The following is a 16716-nucleotide window of genomic DNA, read 5'->3' as shown; positions in this document are numbered from 1 at the left end:
GGCGGCCGGAGCAGAGGGACCTGGCCCAGAATACAGCGAAGCAGGCAGCCCGGTGTGAAGGCACAACAGCACACCGTGAAGATTAGAAGAAAATTCTAATTTGCTTTTTAGACACAGGCACATGAGACCAGAGACACCGAGTTGGGCGTGTTTGACTTATTATGACGAGAAGATTTAAAATTCCTTTTTATGAACTAAAGCTGATGGCTCCAGGATGACATGTCATGCAGGGACTGCCACCACCTCCAGCCCCTGCCTCAGGGAGAGACAGAGCCCTGGGTCATTATTCAAAATGCAGATTTGAGCTTGTGCTCAAAATGTGAGAAAGTTCCATTTTAAGGTGTGCCATAGTTTTTATTTTTGTGTCACTGAAGTCAGGGAAGACACCTTGGGGGTCTTGTTCTCCTGCCTAAGGAACCCGGGGCAGTAGGCCAGGAGCCACTTGGAAGGAGACACAGAGATCTGAGCAGGTCCTGAACATTAAAGCAATATGGTGGCAGTAACACCATGGAAACAGGGCATGAACTTCCGCAGCATCCAGCGGGGTTGAACATGGAGTGCCCCCAGAGAATTCAGAGCTTCCAGTCTCTTCATGGGACAGTGAAACAGATTTTCCAACTGCGAGCTGCAAAATCACAAAGATAATACTTAATAGCCTTCTCTTATTACTCTTTATTTTCCCTGTGCCTGTGGGAGAGATGGACATAAATTATTATTTCTCTTCTATGAGTAAAAGAATTAAAGCTCAGAGAGATTAAATAACATAGCTATGGCTCTAAAATTAGTCCATGGCAGAAGCAAACTAAGAGCTTATGTCCCCTGCTTTTCCTGCTTCTTTTGATAGCCGTGGGTATCACAGCTCTGTAGGTGTGCACATCTTGGCCAACCTCCTGAGCAACCTCAAAATCTTTGCAGATCCCGGTGGCCTCCAATGGACCTGTTCCCACCTCTCGAGTCAACACCTGCTTGGAACGCCGCCTCAGAGCCTGTCCTCTGAGAAGCCTCTGTGACCACGTGGCCCAGGCTGGCTCTAGTCATGGTAAGTCCGCTGCCCTGAGAAGCCACCCCACCCCACAGAGCACATAATGGTGCACTGGGTGGCTATCTGCTCTCTGGTGGTAGGGTGAGTTTGCTGAAGAGTCGGCACCCAGCTGTGTCCTGGAGTTTTCCAGTGCCCTTCGCAGCCTCTAGCAAGTCAGGCCGGGACAAGTGCTTAACGCAACCTGCTGAGCGATGGGGACGCTGTAGGATTGCCCCAGTGCTGGGCACGGTTGGAATCTTTAACTGGAAGGCTCGCCTGCTGTTCGCACCCCTCCGTCCCCAGCCTCCGGTAGTTGCCACGTTTGTGGCTATCTCCCCACTGCAGCATGAGCTCAAGGATGACAAGACCCTTCTCACTTCTCCAGGTCCTAGGGCCGTGATGGCGAACCTTTTTATAAAAACCTCCCACTTTTGCAGTGTTGGTCAATCTGGTCCCGCCCACCTACTAGTGGGAGGTCCAGCTTTCATGGTGGGCCAATCGCAGTGCTGTTTGGTTGTTCCGCTACCACCCACCATGAAAGCTGGAACAACCACTAGTGGGCAGGAGGGACCAGGTTGACCAGCACTGCAAAAGTGGGCAGTTTTTTATAAAAAGGTTCGCCATTACAGTCCTAGGGGTATACAATAGGTGATAAATAAATGTTTGCTGGATGGTGAATGAAGACCTAAACCATGCTCCATCCAGTGTGGTTGCCAGCTCACTTGCATCAGAATCGCTTACGATGCTTGTTAAAAAGGCAGGTTCTTGGCCTCATCTCAGAACCACCCAGTTAGAATCTCGGGAGGTGGGACTTGGGACGTAGCAATGTTGATTTTTATGTGCATTAAAGTTGAGAAGTGGCACTTCTGTTTTAGATGAGAAAATCGAGCCTCAGCGATATAAAGGGGTTTGTGCAAGGTCAGCAGAGAGATTATGGCTGAGCTGTTATTAGAACCCAGGCCTCAGTTCTCTGTCCAGTTCCCCACCAACCAGGCTGCTACTTCATCTACGTATCGGCCAATTGTTTATGTGGTGTCACTGGTTTTCCAAAACAACCCTGTGCAGGAGAGAGTATTACTACCTACAGTTTAAAGACTAGAACCCAGAATGAGAAATGGTGGCGTGCTTATTTAAGAATAACCCAGCCTCCTGACAGGTGGGACCCACCCTAGCTCTGGCGAATACTAGTCCCTGCTCTGGCCACAGCTCTCCTTCCTTCAGCGATGTCCTGTCTAGTCCTTCAAGGCTGGCAATAACTAAAAATAGCTCAGGTAAGGAAGCTGTACAGTGTTCAAAGTTTGTGTAAGCAAAGAAAACATATTTTCAGTTGGGTGCATATTAAGTGTATGTCACTATCTGAGAAAAAAAATAGGATTCAAGAGCGAGGCTGCAGGATATTCTTCACCAATTACCTGCCAGTTACTCCTGGGGAACCCTGCCTTAGTTTGGAAAAAAGGTCAGTGGACAAAGGCCAGGCCTCTTGCTGGCAGCGGAGACCCCGTGTTACTGAAGCTTTGTGGTGAGAAGAGGTGGGCCTGTGCCAGGGGCGGGGTGGGGTGGGGCCCTCTGGTGCCCCATGGGCGTGGTCTGGGACCTGTTACTGGCGAGCCCACCTGCCTTCTCTCCTTTCTGCCTCCCTCCCTCACAGGCGCATGTTGTCATTGGTATGTCTGAGCATCATTGGAAGGCCTTTTCTAGGTGCCCCCAAAGCAAGAGCCGGAAAAAGCCCAGAGGACCGCTCACTCGTGCTCTGGCAGGGTGGGGGCTGGGCATGGAAGGAACTGATAGATATATGAATTTATCAGAAATTCCAACTGCCCTTGGTTGTCCCACCTGGCTGCCTGACCTCACCCTTACTTACTGGACAATTGCCCCTGAGGTAGAAAAGTTCCAAAAAGCTGATCAACCGCCCAAAGAGGAGGATTCCAGAAAGCTGAAATCCTAAAACCGTAAAAGGGAACATACCAGAACTTTTGACTCAGTACTCCCTCAGGCTCTCTCAAACCCTATAAAATTCACCCTTAGTCTGTAACCAGTGCCCTTCTCCCTGGAGAAGTGCCCGGCGGGGTTCCTTTCTTCCTTTCAGTAAAGCCTGTTACTCTGGTCTTTTCAAACTCTCATGGATTCCAACATTTGGTGCCGAAACCCGGGACAGGTTACTAACTGCCTGCATGATCCCTCCTTGCCATCAGACTTACAACCAGGGAAGCAATGAGCAGCGGCAGCTCATCCTGAGCTTACTCCCTGATTCTGTTTGAATGTGTAGTTTTAGGTTGATTGGCCCTGTCCTGTACCCCTGCAGGACCAGAAGGTAAGGAGTTTCTCCCTTCCCTCTCCCGTTTGGCTTTAATTTGATCCATAAGACCCTAATCCATCATCCAATGGCTTTCTCTGATCAGCCTCACATTTTGAGGGGTTTGCCATTTTTCTGTCTCAGGAGACATCACATTCCAAAACTCTAAGCACTTAGCTAAATCCCTCCACATTCTCTTTGAGCTCCTTCTTAGGTGGTGACGACCCCTAAGCAGGACAACTCCACATTCCCAGGAGAGCTTTCTCCTTTGAGATTGTGATTGGAGGCGGGGACACCCTCTCTAGATCACTGATCTCCACATTGGGCTCTATGGAGTCAAAGCTGTCTGACCAAACCCCGTTGGGCTGTCTTCTAAAAAATCTTATTAAATTAGGTCTCTCTGACCTCAAGCCAAAGAAACTCATTTTCTTTTGCAACACAGCCTGGCTTCAATATAGGCTCGACAATGACTCCCATTGGCCTGAAAATGGGACCTTTGATTTCAACATACTGAAAGATCTAGATATATATATATATTTTTTACAGAGACAGAGAGAGAGTCAGAGAGAGGGATAGACAGGGACAGACAGACAGGAATGAAGAGATGGGAAGCATCAATCATTAGTTTTTCATTGCGCATTGCAACACCTTAGTTGTTCATTGATTGCTTTCTCATATGTGCCTTGACTGGGGGCTTTCAGCAGACCGAGTAACCCCTTGCTCTAGCCAGCAACCTTGGGTCCAAGCTGGTGAGCTTTGCTCAAACCAGATGAACCTGCGCTCAAGCTGGCGACCTCGGGGTCTCAAACCTGGGTCCTTCCACATCCCAGTCCAACGCTCTATCTACTGCACCACTGCCTGGTCAGGCTAGATAATTTTTGCCACCAGATGGGAAAAGCTTCTGAAATTCCTTATGTGCAGGCTTTCTTCTACCTTCTCTCCTGTCCTTAATTTCTGTGCCGCTTGTACTACACGCAGGCCATTTTTTTAGCCAGAGAAACCTCACCTCTGCTCCTAATCTTTCCTTCTCCACAGACTCCCAACTCTCTTCCCTTCCTGCTTGACCCCCAGGGGCACCCCTCTCTCGGGACTCCACTCTGGTCCCTCTGCAAATCTCTTTCACTTGAATCTCTTCCCTCCAGAAAGCCCCCTCTCCTCCCTTCACTGAATCCTCTTTCTCATTCACCTGCAAATACCATTCTCTCTTTCTCCTCCCCTGCTGGCCGGCGGCCCCTCCCTTCTCCACTGTCTTCTTAAACCCCTCCCTTCTCCTTACAAGCTCTAATCTTTTTAACTCCTCTGACCACGTGGCGCCACCACCAGCACTTTAATCTTCTCCTCCTCCTCCTGCAGATTCTGACTCTCCTTCTTTCCATTCAGCTGTTCACACTGTCCATCCGTCTGCTTTCTCTCTTTCTCCCCTCTATGCTGACAACTCCCTGTCATCTCAAAAAGCTTAAAAAAGCAGAGTTGTGTATTGAGCTGTGTGAGTGAGTAATCTGTTTTGTCTCTTTGTCAGAAAATATCTCTAGTATAATTTTAATTGAAACAAGTAAGGTGTGCTCATTTAAATTCCTTAATTCATAATCTGTATGTGAAGTCTTTGTTTAATGTGCAACTGTGTCTGTTTCAAAGGCCTTAAACCAAACCAATAATTGCCCACCTCTTAAACCAGGCTTTCTCATCCCCACGGACTCTCCCTGTAATACTCCCATCCTTCCTGTTCGAAAACCTTCAAGGGTTTATCGCCTCATACAAGCCTTACTCCTAATCAATGAGGCAGTAATTCCCCTCCATCCAGTAGTCCCTAATCCCTACACACTACTGTCACACATTCCCTCAAACACCACTCACTTCAGGGTCATAGACCTCAAGAATGCCTTCTTTACCATTCCTCTACACCCTGACTCTTACTTTCTGTTTGCATTCACCTGGATTGACCCGGACACTAATGCAGCCCAGCAACTTACATGGACTGTCTTACCCCAGGGGATCAAAAACAGCCCACACCTGTTTGGGCAGGCACTAACTCAGGATCTAACAGCATGTCATCTCAAAACTAGTACTCTCTCACAATATGTAAATAACCTACTCCTCTGCAGCCCCTCCCTGCCTGCCTCAAGAAGACACACCTCCACCCTTAACTTCCTTGCCATGAAAGGGTATCATGTCTTCTCTGCTAAGGCTCAACTTCACTCTCAGTCTGTATTCCATCTGGGCATCGCCTTAACCCCCACCACCTGAGGTCTCACCCTAGATCAAACTCAGACCCTCCGCAGTCTCCAACCACCTACCACCACAGATCAAATCTTTTCTTTCCCTGGTCTAATAGGCTTCGTTAGACACTGGATTCCCAATTTTACTTTCTTAGTCAAGCCCCTCAGTGAGATCTTCTGAGCATAGCTTTTAAGGTCTATAATGGCCAAGGAAGTAACAGAAAAGGCAAATAAGGCCCAAAAGAAGTCAGGAAATACCAGCTTTTGGCATATGCTCTTAAAGGCTCCAGCGCCCTAAAGGGCTTCATAGGATTCCATCAGGGCTCTGCTCCAGAGTGGAAAGAAAAGTCATTGAACTGAAGCCTGCCAGGCTTTCCAGCCCCATCAAGGAACACATCATTGCTGTGGAAGGAGGGACACGAGAAAGTAAGCTGCCCCCTTGCTCCATGAAGGGAGGGTTCAGTCTCTTCTAGCCCTGCTCCAGCTACCTGTGACCAGACCTTGCCCAGCATGCTGGGAATTGCCACTGAAGGCCCAAGGACATCATTCACAAGCCTAAGGTATTTCTTCCTAGTAGCAGATAAGCTGATCTCATTTCTTGGAAACACAAGGGCCATTTACTATGCCTTGCCTGAATATTTGAGTTTTATTTATCCCTCGAAGATCTCTACTGTGGGTATTGACAGTCTGATTTTGTTACTTTATTTAATGTATAGTGTCTCCATTATTCCTCTTGTCTCAATACCCCATGCATATTGTAGGCTGGGACCTGCTGCTGATTCCAGCTGGAAGCAGTGGTCGCTAGGACTTAAACTCTAACTACAAAGTGTAGAAATGTAACCACTCTTTCCTTAAGTACTTGCAGGATTTACAGGTTACTCAGAAAACTGTTCAAAGACTGTCCAAGAGGCGCTTCCAGCATTACATCACCCAAAGACTGACTTTCACATGGACAGGTCCACACACTGTGATCCTGACAACTCCCACTGCTGCTAAAGTAGAAAAACATCATAACACCTATATGTGTCTCCCTACTAATTGGGAAGAAACCTGTACCCTAATCTATCTCACCCCAAATATCAACCTAACCCCACCCCATGAGCCTCTTTCAATTCCTAGTACACTACCCATCAATCTAAGGACCAAACGAGCTGTACAGGTAATCCCTCTTTTTGTTGCTTTAGGAATCTCTACAGAAGTAGGTTTAGGGGCAGGAGTCTTATTCCTTCTCTCTCTCTCTCTCTGAAGCCCAGCAAATTCGTAAACATGGAATCAGTAGTTTTGCATAAACTAGGGGTCTTGACTATTGCCTTTCATTGGTCCACTCATTCTCCTATTTATTTTTCTAACTTTTGGACCCTGCCTCTTACGTTTGTTCACTAGTTTCTTATAGAACCACATGCAGACCTTTGCCAATCAGAAAATTGGAAAAATCTACCTAACCCTACACACCAACACTGAAACCTGCCCTTGCAAAATAGAAAAATTTGGAACCCTATAAATACACCCCTACTCCGAACAATGGTGGAAAAATCCCTTGTTCTCAATGCTAGCACCAATTATAGGACCAATCCCAATTCTGTGCCTAATTTTAATGCTTGCCTCTTTCTTTATCAAGTTCCTGCAGGCTTGAATGAGAAAATCTCTAGGATTACCTACAATCAAATGCTTTTACAAACCCTATTTCAACTACCCCAAGGGGGGGGGGTTCATGAAGGAGGCCCCCAATAGGGATAACAGCAGGAAGTAGCTCCAGAAGATGGCTGGTCCGAGACAAACCTCCTTCCTGAACCCCATACCCTCTCCTTCCCCCACCTCTTTTCCTTTTTATCATACCACAGAGTTGAGAAATGATAGATATATGAAATTCCATGCCTGACCTGTGGTAGCGCAGTGGATAAAGTGTCAACCTGGAACACTGAGGTCGCCAGTTCAAAACCTTGGGCTTGCCTGGTCAAGGCACATGTGGAAGTTGATGCTTCCTGCTCCTCCCCCTTCTCTCTCTCTCTCTCACTCCTCTCTCTCTAAAAAATCAATAAATAAAATATTAAAAAAAAAAGAAATTTCAACTGCCCTTTTGTTGTCCCACCTGGCTGCCTGACCTCACCCTTACTTACTGAATAATCACCCCTGAGGCAGAAAAGTTCTAGGAAGCTATTCAACTGCCCAAGGAGGAGCATTCCAGAAAGCTGAAATCCTAAAACCGTAAAAGGGACATACCAGAACTTTTGACCCAGTACTCCCTCAGGCTCTCCCAAATGCTATAAAAATTTCCCCTAGTCTGTAACCAGTGCCCTTCTCCCCTGGAGAAGTGCCCAGCAGGGTTTCTTTCTTCCTTTCAATAGAGCCTGTTACTCTGGTCTTTTCGGACTCCCATGGATTCCAACAGGAAGGCACTTTCTGTGTTCCCCACCAGCCTGTCCATACGGGCCACCTCTGGGCCTCTGGAAACGAGAACCAGGAGAAAGGAATTGGTTGGTGTGGGTGGTTCTGGGCACACAGGTGCCTTTCAGTCTCCCCTGGAAGGATGCAGAACCCCCGAAGCCCACCTCAGCTGAGAGGGAAGAGTAGTTTCCCCAAGTGCTTCCCAATCTAGTGCTGTGCAGGGGATAGCTTTCCATGTGGGTGGACTAGGCAGTCACCCTGTCTTCTGCGCAGGCCCCTGGGATGCCTGCATCAGAAATACCCCTCCCCGGGCCTGCCATGGTACCTGCTTTTGTCATTGGGATTTTGCGTCTCTGAGTTAAGAAAGTAGGAGCCAGAACACAGCACTGGGGGTTTGGGGCCCGCCCCCATCCGCTCTCCTTATCTGTTTCTTCCTGGAGGCAAGGATTTCTCCTCAAATTCTCTCTCCTCATTTCATGGTCTGTTTTCTTGCTCCTGGGTATTCGAATAGAGAAAACAGATAGATTACTGCTATGCAGTATAACAGTATCTGGGAATCACGATCGAATCCAGAATCCCACCAGATGTGTGAAAACCCACTCTGATAGCAGAGAGCCTTCCGTGTCTGTTCTAGCAGCACCATGGAAACGGCACCCCTTTCCGTGCCTCCAGTCACTGCAGCCACCCTAGGGGAGGCCACATATGAAAGTGCTGTTACTCAAACATAAACATGTGCATCGGGCCCTTTTCGGAGACCCTTGGCCAAGAGCACGAGTTCACAGTGAGCCAGGAATAGGAGACACAGTCGGGAGGTTGCTATGTGGGAAAAGCGCGATCGCCACACAGTGATTGGCTCTAGGTCTCAGTGTGGGGACTGTGGAAAGCCACGGTGGAAGGTCAAGAAGTTCGGTAGAGGAATTGGAAGGCGAGGAGTCAGGACGAGGAGAAGAGGGCTTCCCCAGAAATGGTTGCCCTCTCTTCCCACCCACCGGCCCTCTTCTGTTCTATGAGAGTGGAGGAGGTAATCGAGATCAGCAGTATCCACAGTAGCAAAAACAGGCTTTCACTTGCAAATCGCCTCCAACAGCCCAGGAGTGTCTCCAGGCCTGTGTAAATCACTGTAGGGCTGCCAGCCAGCCACATGCAAACCATGTTCAGATACATCTGGGGCCGGCCTGTCTGTTGTGTACACCAGAGGGGCAGCGCTTGGGGAAATCTCAGCAGAGGCTCTGCCTCAAGTTGCAAATTGACACCAGTTGAGATGAAATTGAATTGAAGTAAGGTCTCTGCCAAGTCAGGAGCAGAAACAGTCCTCCTCCCTCCCCTCCTCTTTCCCTTCTTCTTTGAGAAAAATCAATAAAATTTGTGAATCTCTGGACAGATTGCCCAGGGAAGAGACAACACAAATTACCATCATCAGTACTGAGGATCTATTGCTACAGAGTGTACAGATGTTAAACCAGTGGTTCTCCACTGGGGCTGCCCCCCCCGCCCCAGGGTATTTGGCAGTGTCAGAACTTGTCTTGGGTCCGCATGCCACATTGTCCCATGTCATTCTGTGCTGTGATGCTTTATAAGCACATAATAACATTATTGAAAGACTTACCCTTCTCTCTCTGTTCAATGGGAGGATAACTATTGCTTTGGGTACAACTTTTTTATAATAGCCGACCCTGAACATCTGAAGATCAATATTTGTGTTTCTCACAGTTTAAGAACAATCTTATGAGAACTCATAGACCATGGTCAAACCCATATTGCACCCTGATGAAGACTGAAGTAATTATTTCACTTAAGAGAGACAGGGAGCCCTGGCTGGTTGCTCAGTGGTAGAGCATCAGCCTGGTGTGTGGAAGTCCTGGGTTTGAGTCTTGGCCAGGGTGCACAGGAGAAGTGCCCATCTGCTTCTTCCTCTGCCCCCCTTTCTTTCTCTCCATCTCTCTCTTCCCCTCCCACTGCCAAAGCCCATTTGGAGCAGAGTTGGCCCTGGCACTGAGAATGGCTCCATGGCCTCTGCCTCAGGCAATAGAATGGCTCCAGTTGTAGTGGAGCAACGACCCAGATGGGCAGAGCATCACCCCCTAGTGGGCATGCGTGGTGGATCTGCGCGGGCATCTGCAGGAGTCTGTCTCTCTGCCTCCCCGTTTCTCACCAGAAAAATACAAAAAAAAAAAAAAAAAAGACAGAGAGAGACAAGGAGTGGGAGTTAATTCATCCCCTTGAAGTACTGTCAGGTCTCCATGTTGGAAGAGGTGTCCTTATGGGTGTTCCTTTGTCTTTAACTTTCTCACCCTGTCTTCTGTTTTGCTCGCTCATTGTTCTCTGTAGCCTTTCCCCAAGCCCACCCTCCCTGGAAAACCCGACTTGTCTGCACAAAGTAGAGGGGCTTCCTACCCATTGTCTTCCTGTGACTGAGGTACTCCATCCCCCAGGCTTTGGCCAGGTCGCAGTGAGTACTTCCTCTGTGCGGGCTGCTGCGGACTGTGTGAGTGAGCGCGCCCCAGTGCTGGGAGTGAGGGGAACAGCAGGCACAGGGGTAGTGCGTCTCCCTTCCCCCACCCAGGCTGAGGCCGCTTTCCCCCTGAGCTGAGCGGAAGTGCGTCTCCCTCCCCCCACCCAGGCTGAGGCCGCTTTCCCCCTGAGCTGAGCGGAAGTGCGTCTCCCTTCCCCCACCCAGGCTGAGGCCGCTTTCCCCCTGAGCTGAGCGGAAGTGCGTCTCCCTCCCCCCACCCAGGCTGAGGCCGCTTTCCCCCTGAGCTGAGCGGAAGTGCGTCTCCCTTCCCCCACCCAGGCTGAGGCCGCTTTCCCCCTGAGCTGAGCGGAAGTGCGTCTCCCTCCCCCCACCCAGGCTGAGGCCGCTTTCCCCCTGAGCTGAGCGGAAGTGCGTCTCCCTTCCCCCACCCAGGCTGAGGCCGCTTTCCCCCTGAGCTGAGCGGAAGTGCGTCTCCCTTCCCCCACCCAGGCTGAGGCCGCTTTCCCCCTGAGCTGAGCGGAAGTGCGTCTCCCTTCCCCCACCCAGGCTGAGGCCGCTTTCCCCCTGAGCTGAGCGGAAGTGCGTCTCCCTTCCCCCACCCAGGCTGAGGCCGCTTTCCCCCTGAGCTGAGCGGAAGTGCGTCTCCCTTCCCCCACCCAGGCTGAGGCCGCTTTCCCCCTGAGCTGAGCGGAAGTGCGTCTCCCTTCCCCCACCCAGGCTGAGGCCGCTTTCCCCCTGAGCTGAGCGGAAGTGCGTCTCCCTTCCCCCCACCCAGGCTGAGGCCGCTTTCCCCCTGAACTGAGCGGAAGTGCGTCTCCCTTCCCCCACCCAGGCTGAGGCCGCTTTCCCCCTGAGCTGAGCGGAAGTGCGTCTCCCTTCCCCCCACCCAGGCTGAGGCCGCTTTCCCCCTGAGCTGAGCGGAAGTGCGTCTCCCTTCCCCCCACCCAGGCTGAGGCCGCTTTCCTCCTGAACTGAGCGGAAAGCACGCCTTACCGACGCATGCAACAGTTTTCTCCCAAATATCCATACCCTCGTCTCCGGTGGAGAATGTCTGTCCTTCCTATCGATGGAACGTTGACTGTATTCCTTGCAAAAATGAAAGTGCTGACAATGTCGTGCCAAAGGAGTATGTGCCCCCTTCCCGGGGCTGATTTCGGGGCTGATTTCGCCGCAGATGCCTGAGCCGTCGCGGTCGGGTGGATGGCGAGTGAGACCTCACATAATGTCATCCTACTTGTAAGACTTGGTGTGTTTGGGAAACTGTTGCTCCTAGAATGTACCTGGGGGTGCCCTGGCCCAGTATCTCAGTTGGTTGTAGTGTCATCCTGATGCGCCAAGGTTGCAGGTTCAATCCCCAGTCAGAACACATATAAGAATCAACCAGTAAATGCGTAAATAAGTGTAACAATGAATTGATGTTTCTTTCTCTCTCTTTAAAATTGATTTTTTTTAAAAAGTAGAATGTACCTGGGCCCAGAGCAAAGGGAACTAAGGAGGTAACAATTAAGGACTGGCTGTGGATTAAGCTTAAGGGAAGCTATTACTGAGCCCTGTGCGCAGCCCAGCCCAAGTTACTGAGCTCGACGTGCAGATGTGGTCGGAAGGAGCAGCGGGTGAGCGGAGCAGAGGAACAGCTTTCATCAGGAAGAACTGCAGGGGAGAAACTCAGCATCCGGGAACTCCCTAACAGATGCCACAGGGTAATAAAGGACACACCACATGCTTCAGACACTTAATTCAGTTGCTGTCTTGGATGGGTTCCCAGGGTGTGGAGGAAGTTTCGTTGGTTCAAGGCCAGGAGGTTTTTCTTTATGGCTTTAAACATTTTTAATAGGATAGAGTTTGCATTCCAACATCAAAAGAACATTTTCTTTTTCTACAGGAGAAATCTGTATTGTTTTTGCTCTTTCTGTGTTCCTTCTTTCTTAAACCACTGACACTAGTTGCACGAGGACAGTCGGAGCCTGGAGCTTCTCTGGATCTGTTGTGTCCTCTGCACAGTGGAGGCAGCGGGGGAGGGCACAGTGGCAACGCCAGAGACAACACGTTCTGACCTCCGCCCTGCCACCAGTTAGCTGTGCGGTTTGGGGGATGTCCATACTTTTAGGGAGAAGGAAACTGGCTTTGAGTCCCTCGTGGGAATAGCCCTCCACCATGTCATGCCCCTACTCTGGGTCCTCCTTTCTTCTTTGTGATATTAGGGGCAGAAGTAGGCCGTTGTGAAGGTATCCTCAGCTGCTCCGTCCCTCAGCACACAGTTCCTTTCCACTTGCCCGAGGCAAGCATTGCTCCCCCCCAACACGCCCTCGGGCAAGCGCCTGGCCGCACAGCCACGCCTCCCTGCGGACCAGAGCCACGCCTCCCTGCCTACCTGGGCGAAGGGGTACCCTAGGGAGGGAGTCTTGTGTCTCCCGCAGAGTGCTTGGGGGGGGGGGGCTGCCTGCTGGTGTCCTGAGAGTGTTAGGAGGTGGGTCTGAGACGGAGCTGTAACCCTGATCCACAGCACGGTCTGTGAAGACCTGGGGCTGGGGGGTCATAGGGTTGATAGGTCACACATCATCCTCTCACCTACGTGGCAACTTCTACATAAAGATAGCAAGTTGAAAGTGCTTTTAGATAGTATCCCTCTCTCCTAAAATCCCTCTAAAACTACTTTAGAGGAGATTTTCTTAAAGGCTTAGGGAGAATGGGAGAGGAGAAAACCACAGCAAACTTCTGGAATCTGGAAAGCAAATAAATAATGTCATTGACTTAGCAGACGGAGGGGAGCTGAATCCCAGCTCAGCCCTCAGGAAAGCAGACTAACAGCACAAGTTCCCCTGAGAGGCTGCAAACTGGTGACCCAAGGAGCAGGACTTGCGAAAATGTTTAAAGGACGAGTTTACTCCCCAGATCACCGTCTCCTGTCTGTGCAGTCAGGCAGTAGGCTTCCTCCACACGAAGAGAATACGAGCAGCTTCTTTTCTGCAGAGGGGACACCAGGTCTCCGGATTGGAGGACCGTAGGCAGAGATGAAGCGGGTGCTATCCGAGAAACAGAGAGGAAAATCAGTGCCTTCTTATTGAACTCTGAGACCCCCAGTCCTCCCTCGCCTCCCCTGCGCTCGGAGCAGGCCATCGCCCACAGGTAGGAGACTGGAAGTCCCCTGGGGAGTCTGACCAGCCCAAGAAGAAAGTCTTCAAAAATACTGATGGGTTTTCCAGTGAGGCAGCTAGGCCAGATCACCCTCGTGTGCAGCCTGCTGGTGAAAGCCTCAGGCCCTGTCCACCCTGCCGAGCGTGAGATCGGGGTTACCACACGTGGGGCACACCCAGAGGTGAAGGGTGCAGACTCAGGCACACCAGCGTGTGAAAATGCAGCAGGAAAGAAACTGGTGTCCAAAGAAAAGAAGCTGTAAAAAAACCTTTCAGTAATATTTTCAGGATAGGAGAAAAGATATTCCAACCTTGAAACAGTAACAATGATAATAAAACAGAACTTGAAAATAAAAAGGAGTTTTAGATATTTAGAAGCGTAGCAGCCATTAAAAAAATAATAATAAACTGGAAGATAAAATTGAAAAACTCGTTCAAAAAGCAGTGTAAGCCCCCAAAATTGTTTTAAAAAAAACCCCAAACTAGAGGACTAGTTCAGGAGATTAATATCTAAATAATAGAAGATTCAGAGATAGAGAAAGAGAGAGAGAAAGAAACAGACAAAATGAGTGGAAGAAATCATTGACAAACTAATCCAAAACAATTTCTCAGGTAAAAATGGTGTAAGTTTTTAGACTGACACAGAGTAGATAAAAACAGATAAAAACCACAGCATGTCATAGTGAGATTAAATCTTCTGTGATAAAGATTACACAGGATCAAATTAAAATCCTTTCTGGTTTCTCAACAGTGACACGGGAGGCTAAAGACAATAAAGCAATGTCTTCAAAATTTTAAAGAAAAATGACTCCCATCTTAGAATTCTATACATAGGCTAAACACCAATTATGTGTGGAAATTGAATAACGACATTTTAGAAAGACCGTGTTTCAAAAGTTGCATTTTCCCACATGCCTTTATCAGAAAGCTACTAAAGGATATGCTTCACCACAACAAGGGAGAAAACCAATAAAGAAGACATAAGATACAGGAAACAGGGGATCCAACACAAGAAAGAAGTGAAGGGAATCCCCAGGAAGATGGTGAAGGGACATATCAAGATGACAGTCGTACATCAGATGTTAGAAACAAAGAGTCCAGACTGGAACAGGTCAGAGGATCTGGGAGACACTTCTTCAAGGTGAATAAATTGATAAAATATGTGATGCTCTGAATGCCTTGAGAAGAAGTTTATATACTTGAATTAGAGTTTGTGTTTGAAATAGTGATAAGCAACAGTAAGTACAATAATAGTAATAATAAAAATTATTATCCAGGGAAACAAAAAGTTGTTCAGGACAGGAAAAGTCTTTGCAGTTTACTATATGGCTTAGTTCAGAGTAAAATTAACATAGTCGTAATGATAGAAACACCAAATAAAGATCCAACAAAAATGATATCTGTATAGGAAGGCTAAAGGGATGGGAAAGGTTACATGGGGGTTAAGGGAGGAGAGAGCAAAATCCCTGACTTGCAATCTGTTTAGTCAATAGATAATGCCCGAAAAGGAAAAAACCAAGAAAACTGTAGAGGAGATAAAAAGTCATTTTCCCTGTAATCTTCTGAGTTCTTAGCTGAGACCCCTGTACAAAAGACAGATTAACAAGAGAAAAGCAAATAGAAGTTTATTATCAGATATACCTCATGTATGCATGGGAGATACTCAGGGGAAATGAGTAACTCCCCAAGGGGCTTAGAATTTATACTTAAGTACCATCTTCATGGGGACAGGGGCGGGGCAAGTGAGTCTCTATGGGGAGAGGGAACAATTTTAGGGAAGATGATGGGCCCTTAGAAGAACAGATGGGGAGGTCTGATGGTTTGTGACTAAGCGGTTTTGACTTCTGGTCTCCTGTCCTGTGATGGCCCTCACTCAGTCCTCCTTGGTTGATGAAACTCCCGGGCGGGGATTTATGATCATTGACTTCCTCTTGAAGGATCTGTCTTTAAGCAGGTAAGGAAGCTCGGGGGAAAGCCTCTTCCTGCCTTGCTGTTTCTCACCTGCCCACAGCTCAGCATAATCAATATATACGTACCAAAGTGGCCTGTTTGGGGTGGTATGTCCTGAACTCCTACTGTCATATTTTGGGGTGGCATATTCTACTGCCTTTTAGAAGCAAAGCAGATATTTTATTTAGAGACATAGAACTTAATCCCGAAAGCATCAGCTCAGACACTTGAAAGTGTTTCTTCTGGAATAGGGTTAGGGTTAGGGTTAGGGTTAGGGTTAGGGTTAGGGTTAGGAAGAGACAGTGGGGTGCTCTCTTTGTCTTAAATACAATAGAACGGTTAGACTCTATAAAATTCATGCTCATGTTGTAACCATGCAGAAACCTTATTATCTTTCATTAGGCCTGTATTTTGATTTTTTTCCTTTGACTCATGGTGGCCTCACCTAGCACCCGTCATGACTCACCTCTCCCTTGCTTTGTCAAAGCCCTCAGGACAGTGAGGCTCTCTTCAGCCCTGAGTAGTCTTGAAGAAACAAGGTCTTGGGTCTATTGACTATTGAGATAGAGTTTTCAGTCACACTAAACATAATTCCTTGGCCTCAGTTGTGTTTTTGTCCAGACCCAGGAAAGTGGAATGATCTTTCTCACGTTTGAAAATTCTGGTGAAATTGGACAGAATAACTCCATGGTTGACATCAGGATCAAATTCAATGATCAGTGATCCCCCCTACCCTAGCACCAACCAGTCAGTAGAGACCGCAGCCCTAACTCTGTTAGTCGCCACGACTAGTGCTGTTTCCCCTGTATAATCCATCCCCTGGAAGCCCTTGGGGAGCCAGGTCTTGAGCACGAACTACCTGTGACACCGGACATGACACCATCTCCTTAAGAAATACTATTTTCTTGGCTGCAAACTCCTGTTCATGTCTTACTGGGCTTTGATGCGTGCAAGCAGTTGACCCCTTCAGTCCAGTAACAGTATTACTTTAATAAAAATTAAAGTAAAAAACTATAAACAAACAGAAAGAACTCCACATGGCATGCCTCTCTGAACTAGTAAATGAAACTGATTGATAAATATTTTAGAGCAAGTGATTTCAAGCAGTATCGCTGGAGGCCCTTTGAGCTCAGAGCCAGAAGGTCCCGCTTTTCAGTCTGAAGGGGAGCTAGCTCTGGCACCGTGGTACAGGAAGTGGGAAGCTACGCCTTCCCAGAGAGGAGGAAAGTCACAGCCAGTATGTG

General features: G+C 48.5%; 1 long non-coding RNA gene across 1 annotated transcript; it reads right to left on the bottom strand.

The window, feature by feature from the left end:
• Nucleotides 1-359: 359 nt before the first annotated feature.
• LOC136308702 (uncharacterized) lies at nucleotides 360-10368 on the bottom strand. Its single transcript, XR_010726153.1, has 3 exons — nucleotides 10310-10368; nucleotides 8241-8410; nucleotides 360-625 (listed from the first exon to the last, which is right to left on the bottom strand). It is a non-coding gene; the product is annotated as an uncharacterized lncRNA (long non-coding RNA).
• Between the last annotated feature and the right edge of the window lie 6348 nt (nucleotides 10369-16716).

This window comes from Saccopteryx bilineata, chromosome 6, assembly GCF_036850765.1.
Source record: "Saccopteryx bilineata isolate mSacBil1 chromosome 6, mSacBil1_pri_phased_curated, whole genome shotgun sequence".
Classification (NCBI taxonomy): domain Eukaryota; kingdom Metazoa; phylum Chordata; class Mammalia; order Chiroptera; family Emballonuridae; genus Saccopteryx; species Saccopteryx bilineata.
This window is presented reverse-complemented; position numbering and strand designations above follow the sequence as displayed.